The 24666-nt window shown below is 36.1% G+C and overlaps 1 long non-coding RNA gene across 1 annotated transcript; it reads left to right on the forward strand.

Annotated features, from left to right (window-relative positions):
* Positions 1–15538: 15538 nt before the first annotated feature.
* Positions 15539–15987, forward strand: LOC148030972 (uncharacterized). Its single transcript, XR_015691969.1, has 3 exons — positions 15539–15649; positions 15741–15833; positions 15931–15987. It is a non-coding gene; the product is annotated as an uncharacterized LOC148030972 (long non-coding RNA).
* Positions 15988–24666: the final 8679 nt, after the last annotated feature.

Consider the following 24666-nt stretch of genomic DNA (forward strand, 5'->3'; position numbering starts at 1 on the left):
GGCACACTCAACAGATTTTGGGACCATGAATTTTTTTTTTAGATGCAGATACTCAAAGGTGCTAGCTGGGATCCAATTACCTGATGCTACTTGTGAATGCACAAAAGGGGGAACCACAACAATAATGGAAATTCCTTTCCGACCTCTATTTTGTCTTTTCTCTGGTGATGGATGAAGTCAAAGAGGATTTTCTCTATTTTTCTTTCCTTTTCGAACTGAATTCCCTTGTCATGGCTGAAGTCGGGAAGGATTTTCTGGAAGATAAAGCCCTTACTGTCTAACAACGAATCCATAGCTTCAAACATCGATAAATCAATTCAGTGGAGAATTGGTGATTGGACAGAATATGCACAAGCTAAATCTTGCTGGAAACTCTTGACTGTTCGGGCAGATTAACTAGTAATAAGAAAAATAGGCTTATTCAGGGAGGAAGGAAACTATAACTTATTAGATGAGATCTAGAGGAATTCTTCATAGAACTTCATGTACCCACAGATTACAATGATATTGCTGACCACAATTCCAGAGAGCTCCCTTCAGGATGGGATGTTGAAATTTTCTCTCGAGAAGTTGAATCTGTTTCCAGTAATTCCCACTTCATGAAATCTTTGCCCTTTTTGTGTTTCTTATACCAGAAAATATGTGTCATAGAATAGAGCAAAGCGACTCGATTAGATTTGGATTGCACTGAGGAAACATAGGATGATTGCACACAGGGAGTACCACTTCTAAACCTTGTGCTTGAAGAGCCAAAACAAAATTTTCTGAGTCTTTGGGAATGGGAATAGTTTCCCCACTCACAGGTTGAACTAAAAGTTGTGCCATAGCAGAAGGATCCAATAGGATGGAGGATGTCGCCAGATATTCCAGCAGCCCGACATAGTTACGTAAAATCTCTAAAATCCATGCCTATCCACCTACTTTGAGTTCAGAGCTCTCTGTTTCCATCTTTCAAGTCTCTATTTCCATTGGAGTACTAGAACTTGGTACAGAAGTCCATAAAAGCTGACTAGTTGCTTCAAAAGTGGTATCTACACTTGACTGACATTGAAGACTCGGATGATTATGATGAGGACCCAACACAACCATCATGTTGCAAGTTGTTAAGAAAGAGGATTGAAAGAGAAGAGGCAATAGCTTTTGCCACTGAACTCACAGTGACAATATCATTTCGACGTCGTGAGGGATCATCCATAGCCTTTCCCAAAGCCACATACAGACCTCTAGCAGCAGTAGCTAACCTCACCATCATTTCATGATTCAAGATGTGGGAGCCTAGAGAACGGACAAGTTGTTCTGCATAGCCTGATCTTGCTTGATTGATTCTTCTATCTTGGAATTTCTCAAGAACCTCTGTGGTTGCGATCTTGCTTTCGGAACCCTTTGACAACGCGAGGAGGCAGAGTCATCAAGAAGAGTAGAGAGTGACGACGATGATAGCAGCCCTCTTCAAATGCCCCATCAAGTTTTGGAGGAAGAGATTTTGGACAACATGGTGCACAATTTATTTTCCCATGAGGTTCGGGGGAAGGGCGTCACTAGAGAGACAGATGACCTGCTACACATAATGTCGAAACTCCATTGTATGAAGGTTGCACATATGCCGTTCTACATACATCTCTCGAGATACTGAACTTAAAAACCATTTATGGATAGAATAATACTAGCTTGAATCCATTATTGAAGTATGTATCATTTGATATTAATTCATAAATGCTTCTAGACAATATTCGTGGTTTGTTAACCCTGTTTGCACAATATATGTAGGTTATTGTTACAAATGCTTCCAAATGGAAATAAATTACCAACTAGAAGGGAGCAAGCAAGGCGTTTCTTGACATCTCTTGGAGGTCTCGATTACGTTAAAATCCATGCATGTGTCAATGATTGCATCTTGTTTCGTGGGGATATTCATGCATCTGCACGACATTGTCCTATTTGTGGTGAACCAAGATACACCCACGAGATGAAATCAAAGGATGTGCCTCGTAAGATTTTGCGAAATTTTCCTATTATTCCATGTATTCAACTTTTCCTTCGGACACACCAGCATGGCAACACGTAGACAATTTGTGGCCTACTTTCAAATAAGAGCCCAAAAATTTGAGATTTTGTCTAGGATTAGATGGAATAAATCCATTTGGCATTAAAAGCACCTCATATAGTGTATGGCCAGTGGTATTGGTGAGCTGTTATATCCCTCTATCCATGGCAATAAAAAAAGGACATGTAATGTTGTCCCTTTTGATTCTTGAAAAACACAAAGTAAAAAACATGGACGTTTACTTAGAGCCTTTGATCGAGGAGCTAGAAATGCTATGGAGAGGTACTGAAGTGCAAGATGTGAATGCACCATTGTCCTCTAGAGATTTCACTTTAAAGGGCATGTTGTTGTGGACCATGCATGACTTTCCAGGCTATGGAGAGTGTTCAGGTATTTGCGTACTCTATTTTATTCATTCTTACCCTTAATCAAATATACATCATCATTAACCCACTTATTTTTACAAGTTTAACTACATCAAGATATCATGCATATCCAATTTGCGGTCCTTCTCTGGTTTCTTCTAGACTGACACGCTTGAAGAAGGTTATCTATGACAATCATCATCATTTTCTTCCTATTGACCACCCCAAATATGCACCCCCCACTAATGGAAGAACTTCACAATCTCTGACCATTCAAGATTGGAAGGAAACTTGGATACACGCTAATGATCATCCTCCACTCAACATGAGTGGATAAGTAGTTTACTTCTTTTGTTTGTCTTTAAAGTACATTCCATTATGAGAACAAGAAATAATATATTGTTTGTGCCTTAGATTCTCTATATTTTTTCATCTCCCATATTGAACTGAACTCAAGATCAATAACCTGTTGGACCCCATGCATATATTCAAGAATGTTGCCTCTACATTATGGGATTACTTAATCGGGACTCGTGATTCTGTCAATGTAAGGGAGGATTTACGTAGCATTGGGTGTATGAGAAGAGCTTGGCCACGCATCGGACCCAGAGAAAAGATCGAGTCCGCATGCACCTTGGATGTTGTCGAAGACCGAAGAAAAGATGGTGAAGCAGTAGATATGTAGCTTTCGAACTCCCACATGATATATGAGATGCCTCAAGGGATCCTTCATAAAGAAAAAGAAAATAGGTGTGGAGCAACTATTCGGTTTGAAGTCTCACAATTGGCACAAAATGATTTAGGTAAGGATTTTCATAGCCATAAATATATTAATTAGTGGAGTAACTATGTAGACTAATTAACAATGTATGAATATTTACATACAGTTCATCCTTCCTACTAGCATATCTCATTGTGTTTCGAAATATGTGTGTGATATCATTTACAAGATGGGTGAGCTTGCAAGGTATGTATACATTATACTTATTTTTTAGTTTATATATTACGTACATCACGTAGTAAACCCGCTTGAATTTATGGACAAAACTAATCATCGTTCCCAATTGGATGTTGGTAGATTTGTGAGTTTAAAGGAAATTGATCCAAATACATTGCAAGAGGCTCGAGTATTGTCCATTGAGGTGGTTTGTTTGGTGGAGGAAACTTTTCCTCACTCCATTTTGACTACTCAAGTACACTTACTCGTACATCTAATTGATGAGATCGCAATTTGTGGGGTAGTTCATGCAAGGTGGATGTTTTTCTAAAGCGCTTTATGAAAACCCTAAAAGATTTTGTAAGGTAAAATGCACGGCCCGAGGGAAGCATGGCTGAGGCTTGGTTAGTGCAATCATCCCTTGTACAAATCTCTGAATATCCTACTAAAGTGGACCCGTCTTTACCACGACTATGGAAAAATGATGAAGATTTGAGGGTGACCTCTATAATACCTCAAGGAAAAGGAAGGAGCAAAGTGCTAATGAAAGAGGAACTTCGTAAGTTAAATTTATTTTGTGTACTTAACAGTGAAGTAAGGAGCAAATGGGTGATACTATATAAAGAAGCAAGGGCAAGAAGAGTAAGTGAAAGGCAAGCATTTCGTGCTAGACATGGACGTAATGTCCCATATTCAGAACATTTAGGTGCGCTTCCATGTCATATTGATATAGATTGGCTACATGAAGAAATGGAGAAGTTGAAAAAGAGGAGGCGATGGATATATCGCAAGAGGAGTGGGAATACGCACGAGGTTGCTTATCAAAGGTGAGACATACTTATAATTAAACTATCTTTAGTTATATATAGTATAATAATTTCACATATTTCATCTTTAACTAAATCATTAATATGATCTCAACAATGTACTACTAGTGCACATTGTTCAATGCTATTTGATGTAAAGGCAAACATTTTTGAAATCAACGTATGGATGATAAGAGAAATACCCAAGATTGTGATATCCTTGCAAACTTCTAGGATACCAACGGCACCATGAAAGGGTATTGTGGCTTGATCCAAGATATTTTGAAGCTTGACTTTAGGCAATTTTTTATATATGTAGTAGATGTGAAGTGGCCTAAAGAAGCAGTAACAACGGGTGAGCATTGCACAATTAGACGTCATCTAAGTGATTTTGTAGTGATTGACTCTACAAAATTTCACCAAGGAAAGAATAACACATTCGTACTACCTCAACAATGCGAGTAGGTATATTAGAAGCTATTTATTTTCATATATATTACTTCTTGATACTTTCTCAAAATACAATAAATATCTAAGTTACTTATTTTTGTTTTTTAAATGCAAGTTGTGTATCACCCAATGGTAAACAATAACCGATGGTGGCACGTCATCCCCATATCTAATTGTTCAAAACCAATATATGGCAATGCTACCAACATAGAGATAGTTGATGACAATCCAACAACCAATGATGATGCACATGATGATGCCATGATCGATTATATACATGATGCAGTGCAAGATGATCCCCGCGATCAAGGAAGCGCAGAAGAGGATAACAATATGGTTGCAGATGATGATGAAGAAATTGAGCATAGCAATACATTTGACAGTGGGATAGACTTATTTGTTTCATTGCCTATTGGTAACATAGACCTAGAGGTAGATAGTCTAGCAAGGTCCGATCTAATTGAAGATAAGATTGATCATTCATTGTAGCATATAATTAGCTCTGAATGATTGGATGTATATTTGTAATGCTAAAAAAGAAGTAAAGTTGGTAATGTATTCTAAAAAATACTAGTTGTTAAGATGTTTGGTCATATTTAGGGACTTTATGAGAAATGAAAAATATGTGTGTTTATTTTTGCATCTATAAGCGCGTTTAAAAACGTGGGTAGATGTGTTTTTTGTGTCTATATACTAGCGCCAATAGATGCGCTGATAAAAGCACCCGCTATTTCGCATGTAGAGTACGCGTCTATAGGGCCTTTCTCTTGTAGTGGTAGGCTTGCGAATAGGAGGGGGGTAAACACGTGTGGTCACCCTTTAAAGAGGGGAAAGGAAGGAGAACCCTCAAAGCGTCTCTCTCTTTCTCTCCCTCCCTCTCTCTCTCTTCTTCTTATCCTCTCTCTCCCTCTCTCTTCTTATCCTCTCTCTCCCTCTCTCCTTTTCTCCTTCTCTCTCTCCCTCTTCTTCTTCTTCTTCTTCTTCTTCTTCTTCTCTCACTCCTTTTCTCTCCCTCATGGTAGCAACAGATCGAGGCCTCCTCCAAGGCTTTCATTTTTCTTGACAATGGGGGGGTTTATAGTGGGAAGGGGGGCTATTATTATGGGGGAAAACATGGAGAGGTGGTGGCGTGGTGGTAGGCCTCTGGTCTCCCCTTATTGTTTTCTTCATCATCTTCAGCTTCTCTCTCACTATCATCGTCTTCTTTCTCCTTTACTTCATCACTTTCTCCTTCTTTCTCAACGACGCCTACTCATTCCATGTTGACGACTCCTCTTCCCCTTCTATGTCATCATCTTCTTCTCCCCTTCATCATTCGTGGTGTCATCATCGTCTCCTTTCCCTTCCCCCCCCTCCCTCCCCCCTTTCCGCCTATTGTTAGCAACGCTATATAGTGCAAAGAGGAGGCTAAAAACATTGAAAAGTATCCAAAGTTAATTTTATTTTCAAAATGCCTCCTCTTTTGCAACCACTCATCTGTTTCTACTTTAATGATGACATCTAGCAATGAACTTTGTCTTCTGAGTGTAAGTCAACTTTATAATGTACATACCAATCTCCTCTATAAAAACTTCTGTGTTGTCTTTCTCAAAGCTCCTCAAATCTAAGAGAGGACTTGAGATCGTTACTTTGTTACAAAAAACACTAAGCGTATGTTCACCAAAATTAATGACATGATTCATGAGATTGTGAGGAGCCACTTGCATTTTATAGTTGGAATTTCATGACATTGATGATGATGACTCTGATTACAAGCTACTTGCCTATTTTTAGAATCTCCAAAGGGTGAAGACTCTTCTTTTTAGCATGTGCAATGTAAAAGAAGAAACATCAAAATCCAATATAGAATTACATTGTGTAAGCATGTAGGTATCAAACATTGATCCATTATATAAATGTAATCTTTTACCAAGAAACACCAAAATCTAATTTTCATTATTGGTGAGCTTGATGAGAGTAATATTACTTTTATATTTGATCCAAGGGGACTGCTACACAAATGTTTGCGGACCGGGGGGAAGGACTAAATGCGTCACGTGCTTTTGCATGGCTAAGAGGTTAGCGGCTATGAGATTATGGTGGATTTTATTTCAACCCGACAAAGACATATTCCAATGTCAAATGGACTTGGTGGCATAACTGCATATGTACATATGCAAGATGATGCATCCTTTATTAAGGTCTAATAATAGAATGAAAAAGGGGGAGACATTATGTATCTCATTAAATTATTAAGGGATTTAATGTGCTTTTAGTATGCATGTGTAGGGTTGGTAGCAACGTTCATTTTGCCGCCATTTTGAGGGAGACCTGTTATAACTCAACCAATATTGAGAGAGAGAGAGAGAGAGGTTTCTTGGACCAACATTTTGCTCTATATCGCAGCAAGAGTAGAAGTTGGAGGAAAATGCACTAGCGATTGCATAGCCGGGACGTTAGCGAGAACGAAGACCGGGAGGGCGAACTTGGACTTGTTGTCGGCTAGAGCCACAGACTGTCGTGGACGGCATACTCGGCCACAATATTCGGCGTCATGGATCAGTGTGGCAATATCAGCCAGGGAAACATATAACGAGTTATTAGCTGAGAACCATGGGTCCCGTCGAATCTGATCATGGATGGTTATGCGCTTCCGAGGGTCCACAGTAAGCAGCTTGTTGTCGATAAGCGTCCTGGCAGCTTGTGGAGAGATCGACCCAGGAGGGGATCCGAAGGAGGACTGGGCAGTACAGATCATTTGATCAAAAAGTTGATCGAGTTCCAACGGCATCATCGACTTTGGAGGGACCTATCCAGACAGTTAATCAGTACGTCAACGTTGTTCGTGGGTGGATGCGTATTGGGTCCATTATAATCAACACGGAATGGCGATGCGGTACGTCTCGGCGCATCATCTTCAATATGGCGTTTACATTGGTGATCAATGTTTGCATTGGTCAATTATAACGTTAAGGTTGCAGAGCCTTAACGGCAGGGATTACCCTGCCATTAAGGCTCTGCCGTTAAGGCTCTGCAGCCTTAATGTATTGGGTCCATTATAACCTTGCCGTTAAGGCTCTGCAGCCTTAACGTATTGGGTCCATTATAACCCTGTTGTTAAGGCTCTGCGGTTATAATTTTTGTACTGATGAGCAATATGGCGTCGTCCTCCAGCTAATCCTTTGTTATTCTGGCCAGATTTAGCATGAGCTTTGAAAGTTTGGACTAGTGATGATGATGATGTCACTGACCTTCTTCGCAATATTTTTGATGATGCCACTGATGTAGATGAGACGGTTGGGCGCTCATCCACAACAAAAGGCTTGAATTCCCTTCGACAGGCCAGCAGGGTGAACAAGACACGGCCAGCAGGGGGCCCCTCTGATCCACCCAGTCACACAGCTTTCCGTCGGCGCAGGGCGCACCTTCCCAGTCGCTGAGTTAAGGTTAGTTCTTTCTATTTCTTAATAAGAAGCCGCCCATATGTGTCTATACTCGTTACTTCTTTCTCTTTCTTATTCTCAATACTAGTCAATAGTCGTTACAACTTTTTGTTTGAGCATGTTCTTTGTATTTGTCTTAGTCAATGAGTAAATATTAATGTGAGTGAAACTTAGTTAATTGATCTAAGGTTTAGCTTTCTTGCATTTATGAAACCTTGTTCTTAAAGTACTCTCACTCACTCCCTCTTCAAAGAAATGCACATATATATGCATGGATCCACATATTCTATATGTGTTACCTTGGTGTTACAGAAGTTGATTAATCACATGTAGAGTGCAATGCCATGTTAAACAAGTGTAGTGGACTCCTAAGATTATTAAGCATATAGATGTAAGTGTAAACTCAATGTAAACATTGACCAATGTTCTTAACTTGTGTTGCTAGGCCTGAAAGGACCCATGAACATCTAATTTAATCTAAAGATATATTGACCTCTCATGCATGGCTATCTTTTCATCTCTCTCTCTCTCTCTCTCTCTCTCTCTCTCTCTCTCCCCTTCACCTGTCCCCCCTCCCTCCCCTCCCTTAATTCATACTAGAATGAATACTTGTAAATAAGTCTTGCGATATGTTTTGATTTGTAGTAGGTTGCTAGGAGTACTTTCATGGTCATGGTCATCATCTACAAGTAAAGCACAACTATACCAAACATACCAATTAAACATAGGAAACAACTATAACCTAGATAGGGGTCAATATCATTTTCACTAAGAATATTGTGTAAATTTCACTTGGATTTATAAACCTAATTGTAGTTTCTAAGCTCTTAAATGTATGAAACTTTTGGTGGGATTCTTTGCAAGGAAATTATTGTCCTTTTTCCTGATCAAGCTAGTACAAGCAGGAGGTCTCTTTCACACATGCATGTATATTTTCTCTATCTTCATGTGCCTCTTTCTCTATTTATGTATTTCCTATCTATCTACCTAGCTATCTTAAGTACTGTGGCACAAGGCACATCTCACTTACAAGTCATTTAGTGTTGGGTGAGGGATCTATCATATCATGAAGCTCCTAATAGCATAAGAGTTATTGTGAACCAATAAAACATGATGTCACATATATAAAGTTATGCTTGAGATTGCCTTGAGTAACTAGATTTACTCTTTCTAGGGTTGTAAACAATCCTAGTATCATTGTTACTGTGGTTCTTTCCACAAGTTCTTTTTCAATAGGGGTCTTTACATTTGGCTTTTGGTGGTTTCCTTCATTGTAGACTTGAGATTTTAGTATCTTCTTGTATATCCATCTTGTTAGAGACCTAATTTTATGCATCCTTCACCAATCCACTTTGTGTCTTTCTTGATTTTATGTAAATCTTTCATGGGATACTCTTCTTTTGTTCATATGGTGTCTACTCCTGGGTTACTAACTCTTCACATTCCTTACTTATCTATATCGTAGGTCAAGTTTTCCTCATCAAGTTTTCTATTTGGTGGAGTTTCCTAAACAATTCCACTTTTCTTGCATCTAATAATATGAGATACACTCTCTTTGAGATGTATCAACCTACTTGTATGTTTGGTATAGTTGTGCTTTACTTGTAGATGATGGTCATGGTCTTCATGGTTAGTTATTACATAAGATAATGTTGACTTGTCCTCAAATTCAATGCTTGTCAGTATTTTACATTTCCTAGTGCTAAATAAAATTGGCCCCCATATGGACTGATCTTTGTGTATCTGACCATATCTCTAGTTTTCCTAGTCTAGTCCAATATGAATATGTCATTTCATAAGTGTGGATAAGGAAGATTGTAAAACCACACGCAGAAGGGATAACTGTTGTGACGGACTACTAAGTAGCTTCATATATGAATCAGTTTGTACACTTATGTGCTTTAAGTTCATACACTTATTGAGAAGTATTTATCTTTTCTAAAGTATAAATCAACTTTTCTATATGTTTTAGCATATCAATCTTCCACCTTTGATATGTAACTTTAATATATAGATTGATTATTTTTTATTTATGTCTATGTTTCAGGAAGCCATAATGAATAATTTAAGGAGATGTCAATGCAATTATAAGTGTAGGCATTCAATCCTTGGTTATCAGAATGTTACTAGACAAACTTACTATGCACACAGTCGCAAGGATATGAATGGGATAATACATTCATCAGTTCTGGCTCATTCAGAAGGTCAAAATGCCTCTACCAATGATATTCCTATGAGTGAAGATAACCCTCCTATGGATCAACCATCATCTCACTCTTTGCCTAGACGCAGGCGTTTGTGGTGTACATGCAGAACATATTGTGGAGGTGGACATATGGTTCCTCACTCAACATATGCAAGACACATGAAAATTGAGGAAATATTTAAGAGTCTCACTACTAATCTTGGTTTACGTGACTCTCAAGGACTACCACAAGATGACATTCTACTAGAGCATAATGACATGGGAGATGAGGTCCATAATGACCCATCAGATGAGATTGACAATTTAGACGAAAGGGAGGATAATGAGGTGGAACCACAACATGAAGCGTTCGATATGGATGATGTTGAACCATCTTTATGTGACAAAATCGTTCAAAGAATAATTCAATTGCAAGCACTTTGGGATGAGCATCAAGCTTCAATTGAGTTTCAAGATAAAATGCTTAAAATTCTTTTTGGTGATATGGTCAGTTCTAATCCCCCCCAAGCACATATGGACAATATATATATGCCAAGCTTGGCCAAACTACTAGTACAAATGCCTAACACATGGGATGGAGACTTGAATGGTATAAATATTCCTACTTGTTGGGAGAAACTTGGTATCATGTTCACACGGCTAGGTATGGTTAACTCCCAACGTTACAGGGTATGCCAAGGAAGTGAGAGCTCTATTCATGCACCATTGCTTTATCAGCCAAGCAAGGAGGATAACTACATTAGAGACACAATTGAATGCTTGTGTAACACCAGAAAAGGAGGAAGGAAGAAGTTAAAGCGTGATTGTTCACAATGTTGTGAAAAGTGTTCCAAGTGTTCTCTACCGAGAAAAGATATGCTCTCTTTTGACTATGTTTCCATTAGAGAACAATTGCGTCTACTAACTAGAAGTAGAACTCTATGCCATGAATTGTTGGAAATGTGGAGAAATAAAAACAAATGGTTAACACAGGAGAATACACTTTGTGATTCTACAATAAATGAGTTTTGGGATGGTACAAAATGCAAAAGTGTAAATGATTTTTGGAATCCTGAATCATACTTTGAGCTTCCATTGATATGTAATAACATGCATTGCAAACAAGTCTATATAGCTTGGCCTTCTACCCAAAGGTCGCCATTGCTTGATCATTCATGGGATGATATTGAGAGTGCCTACAAGTTTATCTGCAAATCATGTTGAACTTACATACATGGATACAAAAGGATTTGTAAGGTACACTTTATTATCATGCTCATATTTTTAATTAATATAAATGAAATTTGATATAGGTTACTAAAATGTGGTGTGTTTTGTGATAAATAGGGTGATCCACACAATTTCGCCTTGTTATTACATTGGCCTCAAAGACAACCCAGAAGAATTGTGGAGTTGTTGAAATCAAAATTCTCAATGTTGGAAAGAGCTCCTTTATTGGAGTTATACCGGTTTTATTTATTCCATTTAGTTGCAAAAAAGTTATTGGAAGCTCTAGTAAACTCTTTCACATATTCATGCAACCATTGATAGATGAATTAGAAAGTCTATTTGTTGATGGATTTGAAGTAGACTTCAATTATCCAGTCACACAGATTGTTGAGCATGAAAATTCTCTTAGTCGAAGATTCATTGCACGTGCTATGCTAATGATGGTAACTGGAGACCATCCAGCTCAGTGCAAGATTGGATCTTTCAAAGATGGTGGTCAATCATTTTGTCGTAGAGACAAAGCAATAGCCACTTTGGAGGGTGAGGGCTCAGGACGTTACTTTTATGATCAAAATAGATTCCAGTTGAGATATAGACCAATTAAAAGATCAACCAATGAAATGCTTAGTTCTTTGACTGTGGCAGAGCGAGCCCTCACCCAAGCAGAAAGAGAAGAGATTTTGAAAGATGCGGGACTTTCTGGTAGATCATGCTTGTGGAGACTATATGAACTCTATGGCTTTGATTTATCCCTGGACCTTGTCTATGATTGCATGCATATTTTGGCTCTAAATTTGTTCTCAAAATATATATGTGCTCTAGTAAGGACTGTGGATAACAGGATGAAAGTAAAAATTGATGAGACAACACATCGTGTCACTAAAGTAACACCATACTCTATTCGTTATGGTCACTGGCCAAGATATCCTAGTAAGTATTGTGAGAGCTACAAGGCTGAGGAAAATCAAAAGTGGATTCAATGGTGTTTGCCTTATGTACTATGTGAGATTGAAGGTATTCCGAAGGTATTCTATGACCTAGGATTGATTCTGATAGACATTGCTCATGCTTTTTACAACTACACTCGTGACAATGGTTGGTCTAGAGAAAATATAAACACTTTGAGAGAATTGCTTGGTTCATGGAGAGTAAGATCTGAGGAGCTCTTAGGATCAAACTCAGCTCCTTTGGAACATGTTCCAGGTATAAATATTTTTTATTTTCTTAGCTTTTTCATTTATATAGCAATTATATTTCACTTTAATCGTATACATTTTCTTGCCTTACTAAATGTAGGTTTTGGAGAATTCTTGGATGACATTATTCGACATGGTAGCCAAGATGCTTTCTGGTGTTATATTTATGAGCGTATGGTCTCATATATGTCAATATCAAAACAAATAACAAAGATAATGAGATTTCTTATGCAAACTACCAAAGACGAAGATTCTTTACATGGATATTTATGCATATTACGAAAGACCAACGTGACAGACTTATGCCGTATCAAAGGATGACAAGAGAACGCCACAAAGCTTTACTACCACCTGATGGATACTTAGTGGATTCCAATAGGTACGATGAATGTCCAGAATGGCATGCATCAGGTCTCATGCATGTATCATGTGTGGAGAAAGCAAAAGAAATATGGAGTTTTTTAGAAAAGGCTAATGATTGTGCATGCAAAAGAGTAGCTCTAACAAAGGGAATAACCATAGGAGCAAAGAAGTTAAGACGCAGAGATGCAACTAATGAAGAAAAGAGATATGTTCATCATAGCTTCAACATAGAGGTGGAAACAGTGACAGAATATAAAAAGGTTTTTCTAAAGGGAGAAGTTTATAAAGTGGGAGATAAAGTGGTGGTAAGATGCGATGAAGACTCTAGAGTGGACATAGATGTTGGCCATTGGAAAGCATGCATATCATCATTTTTTTCGTTTGAATGCAATGGTGAAGTGAAACTATTTTTTGGAGCTTATTACACAATGTATTGTGGTTGAAAGTGGCCATGAAAGTCTAGTTGTGGATACCACTACAGGTATGAGTGTCTTGCAAAATGGTTTTGTTCCATTTTCATGGGATTGTATTAGACCAATACAATCATTGTTACACAAATTTATTCCACTTCAACATGGAAACAATATCATCGCATATGAGACAAAAGATTTGAGACCAAGGTCACGTTTGATTAAGATAGGTTGCATCAGTTGCATTCCTCCTTGGCTAGAGGAAAATGATGTTGTCTATATGAAGTCTCATCTAGATGCTTTATGTGAGCCAAATGACCTCAAATATGCGGTTATAAGAGTAGTACACTATGAAATGAAGCAAGTAAAAGTGGGATGGCTAACTAATGTACACTTGCAAGAAAATATTTGGAAAGTGAGAATAGAGGATCAAGATTGGAAGGATTGGTGGCTATGTGTATCCACGAAAAAGCAATGGCAAGTACTCAAAACAAAAGCAATTGCAATTGACAACAAAAGAAAGATTGTACCTACTATGTGGCGTTCGCATGAGCATGAGGCAACAATGTTATGACGGTATGTTTATTGAAGTCTTTTGTTTTGTATTGCTTAATGTAATTTACATTTTCAAACATTATGACGGTATGTTTATTGAAGTCTTTTGTTTTGTATTGCTTAATGTGATATACATTTTCAAACATACATTGCAAATACTTTCTTATTGTTACCATGCCTATGTAGGTTTGCCATGTCGACTTCTAATCTAGAGATGATGGCTCTTTTGAAAAAAATGATGAGTGAGGATCCCAAACTACTTGGGCTTGTGGATTCAGTTGTGGAAGAAGTGAAAGGTAACTAACTCTAATAACTAAATTTATACCTAATTTTATTACTATTTTATGTGTTCTAATCCAAGTGCTAAGGAATTAAGTGATTTAGTTTGATATAGTACTTCTTTTTAAAAAATATAAGTCTCTTATGTTTCTAAACTTTGGTTTATTATGTGTACATAAAGGTAACAAAATCACAAATGCAGGTACAAGAGATAATGGAACAATGAAAGCTAAGGAGGTCATTGGCCCTAATGTCTCTTCAAATCACGATACAGGTATATGTCTTTATTTCTACTAAACTTTGAAAATTTAAATTTGTACATATATTACATATTGCTTTATTAGGTGATTCATTTTGAGATTAACTAGCTTTAATTAGTCTCTTTGCCAAATTTAAAATGTTCATAGTTATTCATATCTTTAAACTTTGAGTAATTGTGTGTATATATATAAACATAGATAAAAGAACAACAAAAGGTGGGAAAAGAGGTAATGTAAGAAAGGGAGATAAGGAGGTTACTTGCGATAATGTTTCTTCAAGTCAAGATGCAGGTACCAACTTTAAGGATCAAAAACTTGTACAAATTTGGTGATCCAAATTCATACACAATATCTAATTACTTTCTTTTGTGTTATTGAAAATTTTCATAACCTTGTATTATCGTGAGCTTTGGTTAGCTCTATGTATATATAGGTAAACAAGTTACTAAAGATGACACAAGAGACAATGTAAGAAAGGAAGACATTGAGATTGCTTGCCTTAACACTTCTTCAAGCCAAGAATCAGGTATTATCAGCTTTCTTATGTTGATAATGAGTCATTTTTTGAAATGGTTATACTAACTAATGATATTTGATCACTTGAGTATCAATAGGAGTGATACGCATACCATCATATGATGATATCTATCGGCCACCCATGTTGAAATTTAGAGAAGAGGGTAGACTTTATGGAAAAAAGCTCTTGGGTGAATACTTTAAAAGTCAACACACTGTCATGCTCGAAAATTATCATCGAGTACGTAGGTGGTTTGAATCCTTAAATCCAGATGATCTACGTTATAAAAATGCGGATAAAAAGTATATCATGAAAATTATATCAGAGAATCACCATGAGATTTTACCATTGACGTTTACTGAATGTGAGTACATATGGAGAGAGAATGACATATATGACTGGTGGAAGGGTACAAACCAAGATGAAAGAAAGTATTTGAAGAAAAAAGATTTTTTAAAGAAGGTAAGTTGATTGTTACTTTTTTTAATTGGCTTTCCTAATATTTGAGGTGTAGATTCTTAGTTATTGAACTATTAATCTTATGACATATAGAGAGAATTATCCATATCTCTTGGAGTGGATGATATAGATAAGCTTCAAAATGTATCAAATGACATAACATCATCAATGGTAAGATGATATGATTTATAAGCTTGATATCATAAGTGTAGGGTTGGCTCTTTTTCTCCCATACTCATTTAGGGGTGTCTATTGATGGCAGAGTGAACCATATGTTGCTACTATTGATTCTAATCAACTTGATGTATACATTCCTAGCATGGATGATATTGCGAATGAACAAGGTTTGAAAAAGGTATCTTATAATCTTATATGTTTATCATTTTTGTACTTGATTCCATATATTTTGGAGACATTTGCTTTATACACATGATCTTATTTTGTTGATGTAGCCTCTAGAAGAAAGTAGCTCCTTTGAAGGACAACAATACAAGCAAACAGATTTATCCTTGCAGGTAATGCTTTTGAGCTCATATCTAATAACTTTCTTTGAGAATGTCTCTTATACAGATACTTATACATTAACTTTCATTTCCCATAGATGAATATGTTCGTGGAGGAAGAAAAGAGCTTTGAAGAATTTCAATGTTATACATCCGATGAGGTTCTTTGCTTTATATTAAATTTAAGATTAACCATATGATTCATGTTCTTAACAGTATCTTATCCTTTACATGCTTAAAATGTAGGATGTTGAAAATGAAGATGAGACACTTGATATGGAAAATTGTGCCAGCTTTTCAAAGTTATTGTCACATGGTTTAGACAAAATAATGTACTCAACTAAACGTCAAGAAACTCTGGAACAAAGTATCAATAGTTCAAGCAATGATAAGGTATGTAACTTTTTTTTCTATATAAATGTTTTTAATGTGATTACTAATTTTAGTTTTGAATGTAGGCTAATCCAGATGATGACATTAATGAAACATCTCGAAAAAGTCAAAGAAAGAGGAAGGTATTTGATATATGTTTGTGAGAGAACAATAGCGTCGTAGTTTAGTGAATAACTAAAGATATGATTTATTATATAACTATTTATTTTACGTGTTGACTAGCCAAGTGAAAAGATGAAGGATATTTTGCAATAAAGGAGCATGAAACGAGGTACTAGTATCAACGAAAAAGAACCAAAGGTGCTAGATGTAAATGTTTATATTTTTGTTTATGTCATACATCAAAAGCATAATCTAATCTTTTTATTTTATTTGAATTAGGAATTTAAAGATCTCCCAAACCAAGGCATTGAGATTAACATTTCAAATGATACTCAAAGGGTAACTTTATTGTTAATTTATATTTTAATTAGATATATATAATTGTAGTCATGTAGTTGAATTTGTAGCTTTGAGATTAACATTTCAAATGATGCTTAAAGGGTAGCTTTATTGTTTATATATATATATATATATATATATATATATATATATATATATATATATATATATATATATATATATATATATATATATATATATATATATATATATATATATATATATATATATAATAGTCATGTAGTTAAATTTATAGCTTTTCATATTATAATTCGTGTCATTTAATTATCTATACATAGTATAATAAGTTACTTATTCTCTTTTTGTTATTCAATGCAAGTTAATATGACAAAAGAGAACATGGAAACCATACTTTTGAAGTATCTTGGTGTGCCTACAATTCATGATATGTACTTTTCTTTAAAGAGTACATACATGAATCTCAAAAAGATTGAAGCTAGCTTTCGAGTCTTGATTAAGGATACAAAGAAGCCAACAAGTGATGATATGATTAAGGAGATTGTTTATTGGCTACTAGGAAATGGCAAAGTTGTATTAAACAAAAATAGCAATGTGCTTAGTCTAGATGATGTGGAAGTTTTAGCATAACTTCTACTTTGAGTTAAAAATTTATTGCTTTTCAACATATTGGAGATTTGAGGGATTACTCAAACATTTATTACTTTGGAACATATTGGAGATTTAAGGGATAAAACATTCAAGACACATATGTTGCTTAATTAGTTTTTAGTTCTATGCTCCTTTAAAAGTATTTTCATTTTTCTTTTGGTTGCTAGAAGTAGATGTTGACGTCTTAATTTGTTTAATCTATTTTGATCATTAAATGTATGTTATTGATCCTTACTTAGAAATTATGACATTCTCTATATAAATTTCTAGTTAAAAATTTATTGTGTAATTTCTTGTTTGACATTAGCATGTCTAAGAGTAAGGGCAAAGTAGATAAATTGATAAGGAAAAAAGAGAATTCCCACGGAATTCCCTAGTTGAAAGTACATATAAGTAGGGAATCTAAAAAATAGGAAAAATGAGAGATTTCCTAGTGAGAGTACCTAGGGAATCACATCTAGAATTTTTTTCCTATATATGGAATATTTCTTATATAGGAATTATTCCCTACATAGAAAATTCTGTATTTTTCTATGTATGAAATATTTCCTAGAAATATTTCCTACATAGAAAAGGTCTTATGTGATTCCCTACTTATTCTCACTAGGAAATGTCCCATTTTCCCTAGTTTTTACTTTCCCCACTTATATGTATTTTCAACTAGGGAATTCCATGGGGAATTCTCTTTTTTTCCTATATGGGGATCGATTGAAAGTTCCTTGTGTACGTGGCGCCGGAGATAATTCTCACAGGGATGCGCAGGGAGAGTGAGCCTGAGGGCATTAATGCCTATGGCTATGATGGTGCGGCTGCCGACCTGTGGTCCTACGGGGTGGTCTTGTTCACCCTGCTGGACAGTCGCAGGCCCTTCAAAGATGCTGCGGTTGGAACTCAACTTTTTGATTAAATCTGTGCTGCCCAGTTCTCCTTCCTACCCTGGGTCTCTCCACAAGCGAGGACGCTTATCAAGAAGCTGCTTACTATGGACCCTTGAAAGCGCATCACCATCCATGAGATTCGACGGGACCCATGGTTCTAAACTAATAACTCGTATGTTTTCCTGGCTGATGATCGCCGCACCGATCCATGATGCCGAATTATGGCTGAGTATGCCGCCCACGACAGTGTCAGTAGCTCTAGCCGACAACACGTCCAAGTTCGCCCTCCCGGTCTTCAATCTCTCTATAACCCGGCTATGCAATCGCCATTGCATTTTCCTCTAACTTCTACTCCTGCTGCGATACAGAGCAAAATGTTGGTCCAAGTGCAAGAAACTATCTTAGCGTTCCGCGCGAACACCTAGGTACCTCATGCAACTCTACGATCTATCTACATTTTATCATCGTGTATTGTGCTAAAGAAACGGACTTATCAGAGTCATCAACATTTTAATATATAAATTTGGTATTCCAAGTGCCATACATCATGTCATATATTAGAAGCGAATGGTTATTTTATTATGCCATAGGGAATGTGGTGCACAAGGTTTGAACTCATAGATTCTTATTGCTCAAACCTGAGTCAAATTACTATGGCACAACCCAATGAGCATACATCATGTCATGTATTGTATCAAAGGAATGCAAATATTGGAGTGTAACGAATTGCACTTCATTCTCGTTTCTTGTTTGTGTACATAGTTTTGTATAATCTATGCATTGAATAGGGTGAGGAGAGAATTAAAATTGTTGCTGCTAATGAATCCATCTATGGGGACCCAAAATAAGGCTTGATTTGACATATACATGAGTTGTTCTTTCATTTTGGTAAGGTAATCCCAAGTGAGCAGGCATATTGTTTTATTAAGGGTGCGAACCAATGCATAATAACCATTCCATCTATGTTTAAAACTTTTAATAACCTTGTTTTCTGGAGTGGGTAATAGAGAATACTTTTTGTATTGGGTAGTTCTGCACCTCTCGATGATTGAGATCACATTTCTTCTTTTGTCCTTATTGCGTGCTTTTGAGATTCTCTACTGTGGGGATGCACATGATAGCTCAATATGTTTGGAGATGTCTTTGCCAATCAATCACACCATTCTTCCCAAGATGGACATACATCTACATTAGATTTGCAAGAAACTTCCAATCATGACTTTCTTGAGCACAAAATGGATATAGTAATGATTCTTCTACCATTGTGTGATAGGTATGAAAAAGATACAATAACACCTAACCCCACTATTCAAGGTTTAAATCTATATGCATAGCAATCATTTGTTTGATTATCTTATTTAGTCATTTTTTGGTGCAATCTATTTCAGGGTGGTAAGATGATGCAAACAATTGTGTTAGTCCCACATACTTTGCCAATAAAACACGATTACCCTAGATTTGAATTTAAGGCCTTGGTTCAAAAGTATTTGTCCAGGGCATGAATGCTTGATGATGACATCTTCTAGCAAGAGTTGAGCCACTATTGGTGTTGTATCATCTAGAACAATATTGACTTCATACCATCACCTAACATATTCTGTAAGGATCATGAGGTATTTATACCAATTCCAGATTTCAAATAGAGGGTTGACTATGTTTAGGGCAACCAATCTTAGAACGGATGCATGTCAATCAAGGAGCTCAGCTAGAAAAGCTTGTGGTATTTTGTTTGAGAGATATATAGTGCACTCCTTGAGATGATCATTGATGGTATTTTACATGTGGGCCAATATGTTTTCAACTAATACGAAGATCATCAATACTTTGAAAAGGAGATTACAAAGTTCGCAGTAGATTTGTGAAGGTTTGTAAATGAAAAATATTTATATCTATTACATAAAGATTTTTTAAATTCTTCATGAAAAAGATAAAATTAGAATAATATATTTATAAATAATGGTCAAAAGATACAGAAAAAATCCAAAAAAATAGAGAATATGTTACATATAGGGATATATAAAACATGCGATAAACGCATGTGATATATAGAATTTATACATCATGATCTCCCTTACAAACTTACATAGTGTCAAGTATGGCATGAATGTAAATTTGCTCCTCTAATAACAAAGCTAATGCTTGTTAAACCTCCCTCCATAAGACTTTTCATGCGAGACACTCCATGAAGAGGCAAAAAAGGCTATCTTGTTTTGGGGTCATATAATGATAATTTGAAAAATAGTCATTGAACATATACATAGAAAAACATAAAGGAGTTTGCAGTTTGTCTTTTCCCTTTGTGTTATCACTCAATATGGCATGATGTTCTTCATAAGTTCTTAGAGGTAAAAGCGTGGATTGTTTTAGGAAACATGGAAATAACTTGATATACCATTCTATTAAAAGGATTGCGTGTGAAGTGAGCTTTTTGAACGAGAATTTGAGCAAGCTTTTCTAGACAACCTTCATTTCTTGTTTCACATAGTCCACTTATTTCTCCTCTTCTCCTAGGCATATATCAAGCACCACTACTTCTCCTCTGCTATCACCACCATCTCCACCACCACCACCACCACCACCAATATAATCATCTCCACCACCACCTCCTCCACGACTACCTCCATTGCTCTTCCCAATACCACCTCTACCCCTTTCATGCCACCACCTCCACTACTTCCACCACCACCTCCTCCACCTATATTTCTCCCCCCATGTTGAGTTCCTCAAGTACAATTACCTCTCTCTCTCCTCCATTTCCCACCAATTATTATCTCTCTATTTCTCCTCCTCCCCATCTCTATGTGTGTGTGTGTGTGTTTGTCCCATGTAACAATCTCTCTCTCTCTCTCCCCCTACATGAGCTACCATGTATGACATGGCCCATCTCAATAAACAAAGTCATGAGTGCCAATTAGATAATTCATCTAGCAATTCTTTGAATTGAACTAGTCAAGCATAATTAAACATACATGTTATCATGTGTAACTTGCTATTCTTAGTAAACAATGTCCAAGAGCGAATTACAAATACATAAGGCTACAAGTTACATGATAAATTCACCAAATTCACGATCAAATTGTGTGATCTAGATGACAAATTCAAGAAAACTATTATAACATAATCAAAGAAGATATACATTGATGTATAGTCACGTTTATGTAAGAATACACAAAAACATAGAACTATGGAGCAATAAAACATCCATATAAACAAAGTGTTAATAAAATCCTAAAAAGTATTGGCTATTTAGTGATCATAAACATGTTTTTACATGCCTATATAATTTAAGATTACAATTATAGTATTCTTGGACTTTCATCCTAAAAGAAAATATGCACTAAAAGATACAAAGCCTCATACTAGCATTCAAAGCAATGAAAATGTTTATTAAAAAATTTGCCTCTATCATCACGAAAAGTGTTTGTATAAATGTCTCTATAGAATCATCGCAGAAACCATTGTCATCTGTGATGCAAATACCGACACGAATAACGAGGATTTGTGACATACATATAGTGATGGCGATAGCGATGTGTGTAGAGAAATCAACGATGTTATAAGGACGGTTTTATGGAGAAAAAAAGAATTTGTGGCAGGTAGACATATATAGCACCATGTGTTGTATAATATTGTGCAAAGCAATGGATATGCAATGCTCATCTAGAGGAGTACCAAAACTACTTAAACCCACAAGATTGATAACTCATTGAATAAGTACAAGACTAGTGATGACAGTGCATGACATTACATGGAACCCTAGAGAGAGAGAAGAGCCAAAAAAAATATGAAATTTTATCTGTAATTATCACAAGATACATTTTTATATAAAGGATGATAAATACATCTATGGAATATGGAATATGCCTACACAAATCACATGACCAAAAAAGAAAACCATGTATGCTCCATGAATCCAAGTGCATGCTACAGATCCTTGCTATTAAAAAGCTTGTCTCGATGCAAAGGAGTATCGAATGGACTCTGTAAAGTGCATAACTACACATCAATCCACCATATATAATGCATTTTTAAAAAAAAAGTGATGATGAACAAGAAATATGATTGACTTATTGAGCCTCCGCATGCGTACAATCTATCGATGAGTACAAGGATACCATGTCTCTCTACATATCAAGTCTCCAAATCTCTAGGATCATGGTTTGTGATGAAGTGATGCAATGAAAATAGAATACAAGTAATATTGCAAATAAAAAAGTGAGAAGAACCAAAACAAAACTTACAAATTCCTACAGATAAGTCTTGTGGCTGCCATTCCCCAGACAATGCATGATGCCTCCGATTGTGCCCTTGCTGCCTCTCATTGTTGTCGCCATCATCCTGGAGAATCTATAGCCTCCTTCGTGAGTCTCTGTCAATCATCTATGTCCAGCCACTCAGGCTTTGAGGTGCCACTCTTGAGTACCTTGCATGCCTTCAATCCTCTATGTGATGTGTATACACGCATACACTCCATCATCCACCCAATGGAAACCTCTATGCCACGGTAGATACCAAAAACTCCTCATGCAAAGATGCTACAAATTAAGTAGGCGGATGCAAATATGACCCAACCTATAGCCCCATGTCAATCTCCTAGCACAACTCCATGTACACTGGCAGATCTATAGATAGGTCATCACAATAGGAGCAATCCACTTCATTCTCAAAAAATTCCTAGCCTCCTATCTCTTCATCTACGTTACCTGTGTCTGCCTCCTCTACATACTCCAAGCCCTCTTCTACCTCCACCCTCCGCAATATCAACCCCTTCACCTGTATACTCTCCCTGTCTATGCCAATAACATTTCTTTCATCATACACTCTCACACTCCGAGGAGCTAATGGCACAACATACCACCATCAAGATCATCGGGAATTTGGATAGATGATTACATTTTTCAGTATTACCTATAAGAGTGAGTCAACAATTGTGATTGTTTCGTGTTGTGAATTTTTTTTAAAAAATAGGTGATGTACATGTTCATAATGGGCCACAAAGACAAACGTATTGCATAGATCCATCCATGTTTTCTCATAATCTATTTTCGAAAATCCCGATGGATCTCACTAAACGGTTGCCCCAGCTTCTTTCAATAACACTTTAAACCATTATACATCGAATATGATCATAGAGAAGCTATGGTAATCCACTGAGATAACACTATAAGTTTTCAAAAGACTTAATCTCATCTACAACAATGTTCCTATTCATGGCGCACCGTTGCCTCTCTTGCTCCAACTTTGCCATGATACCATAATCCGTTGTGGAGTGCATTTTGTCGATTCAACACGAAAATGTTGCCCACGTGACCAAGCCACATTGTAGATTTTGTGATGTGCAATGAAACCATTAGATTAGTTTTTGCATATAAAATTTTAATATGATAGCTTATAAAACATGCAGTTATGAACATTGTTTTTTGTATGCTACTTTTCTATTATGGACATTGGCAAAAAAAAAATATTATTCACTTTTGTTCTATTAAATTCTATTTTTCCCTCGTAGATAGTAAAATATATTTTTTTAAAATTTTACTAAATCGCTATATACTAAGTTATATGATACAGTTACTATATAGATAACTATATTATAATTTTACTATATAATAACTTTAATAAAATTTCTACATAGTAAGTTAGCTAGAGAAATATATATATATTCAAGACTATTTTTCTAGATTAGCAATCTAGTAATGTTTGATTTTTTCTATATTAAACTTTTTCTAGTTATGTGCAAAAGTAACTAGCAAATTCTCTTTTTTTTCCTATACAATAAGCAGTCTAGAGTTTATTATGGAAGCTTCTTCACTTTCTTCTTGTCGATGATCTTGATGGCCACCATCTTTCCACTCTGCGAATAAGACCAATCATATTGAATGGTTTGAAAAAATGTAAGACTTACAAAATCCACATTATGTACAAATGGGTGATGATTCATGCGACCCAATTTCACGCATTGAAAATATTTCCTTGTCCTTCCATGATGGCTAGACAAAGAGTAAGGGTTGCACCCTCAATTTAATACAAAAGGTTACTTTGTAGAAGAATTTAATAATAAGTGTAGGTTGGTTGTAAAAGGAAGTAGAGTTGACAACATGTTCACTTTAGATGTTCCAATTCATGCAATGAATCCTACTATGTATGCCAAAGAAAAAGGAGTGGTTATAGACATTAAAATATGGCATAAATGTATTGGACATGTAAATGTACAAAGACTAAAATTAATGCAATCAAAAGGATTAGTTATAGGGTTGTTTGGTTTTAGAATTGCGGAATTTCACAAAGTGTGTGAAGCATGTTAGTGACAAGACAACATTTTTCGAATGACAAAGAGATGTGAGCA

The sequence above is a fragment of the Lygodium microphyllum genome, chromosome 9 (assembly GCF_053477565.2).
Source record: "Lygodium microphyllum isolate KBCC chromosome 9, Lygodium_microphyllum_v1.1.10, whole genome shotgun sequence".
NCBI lineage: Eukaryota > Viridiplantae > Streptophyta > Polypodiopsida > Schizaeales > Lygodiaceae > Lygodium > Lygodium microphyllum.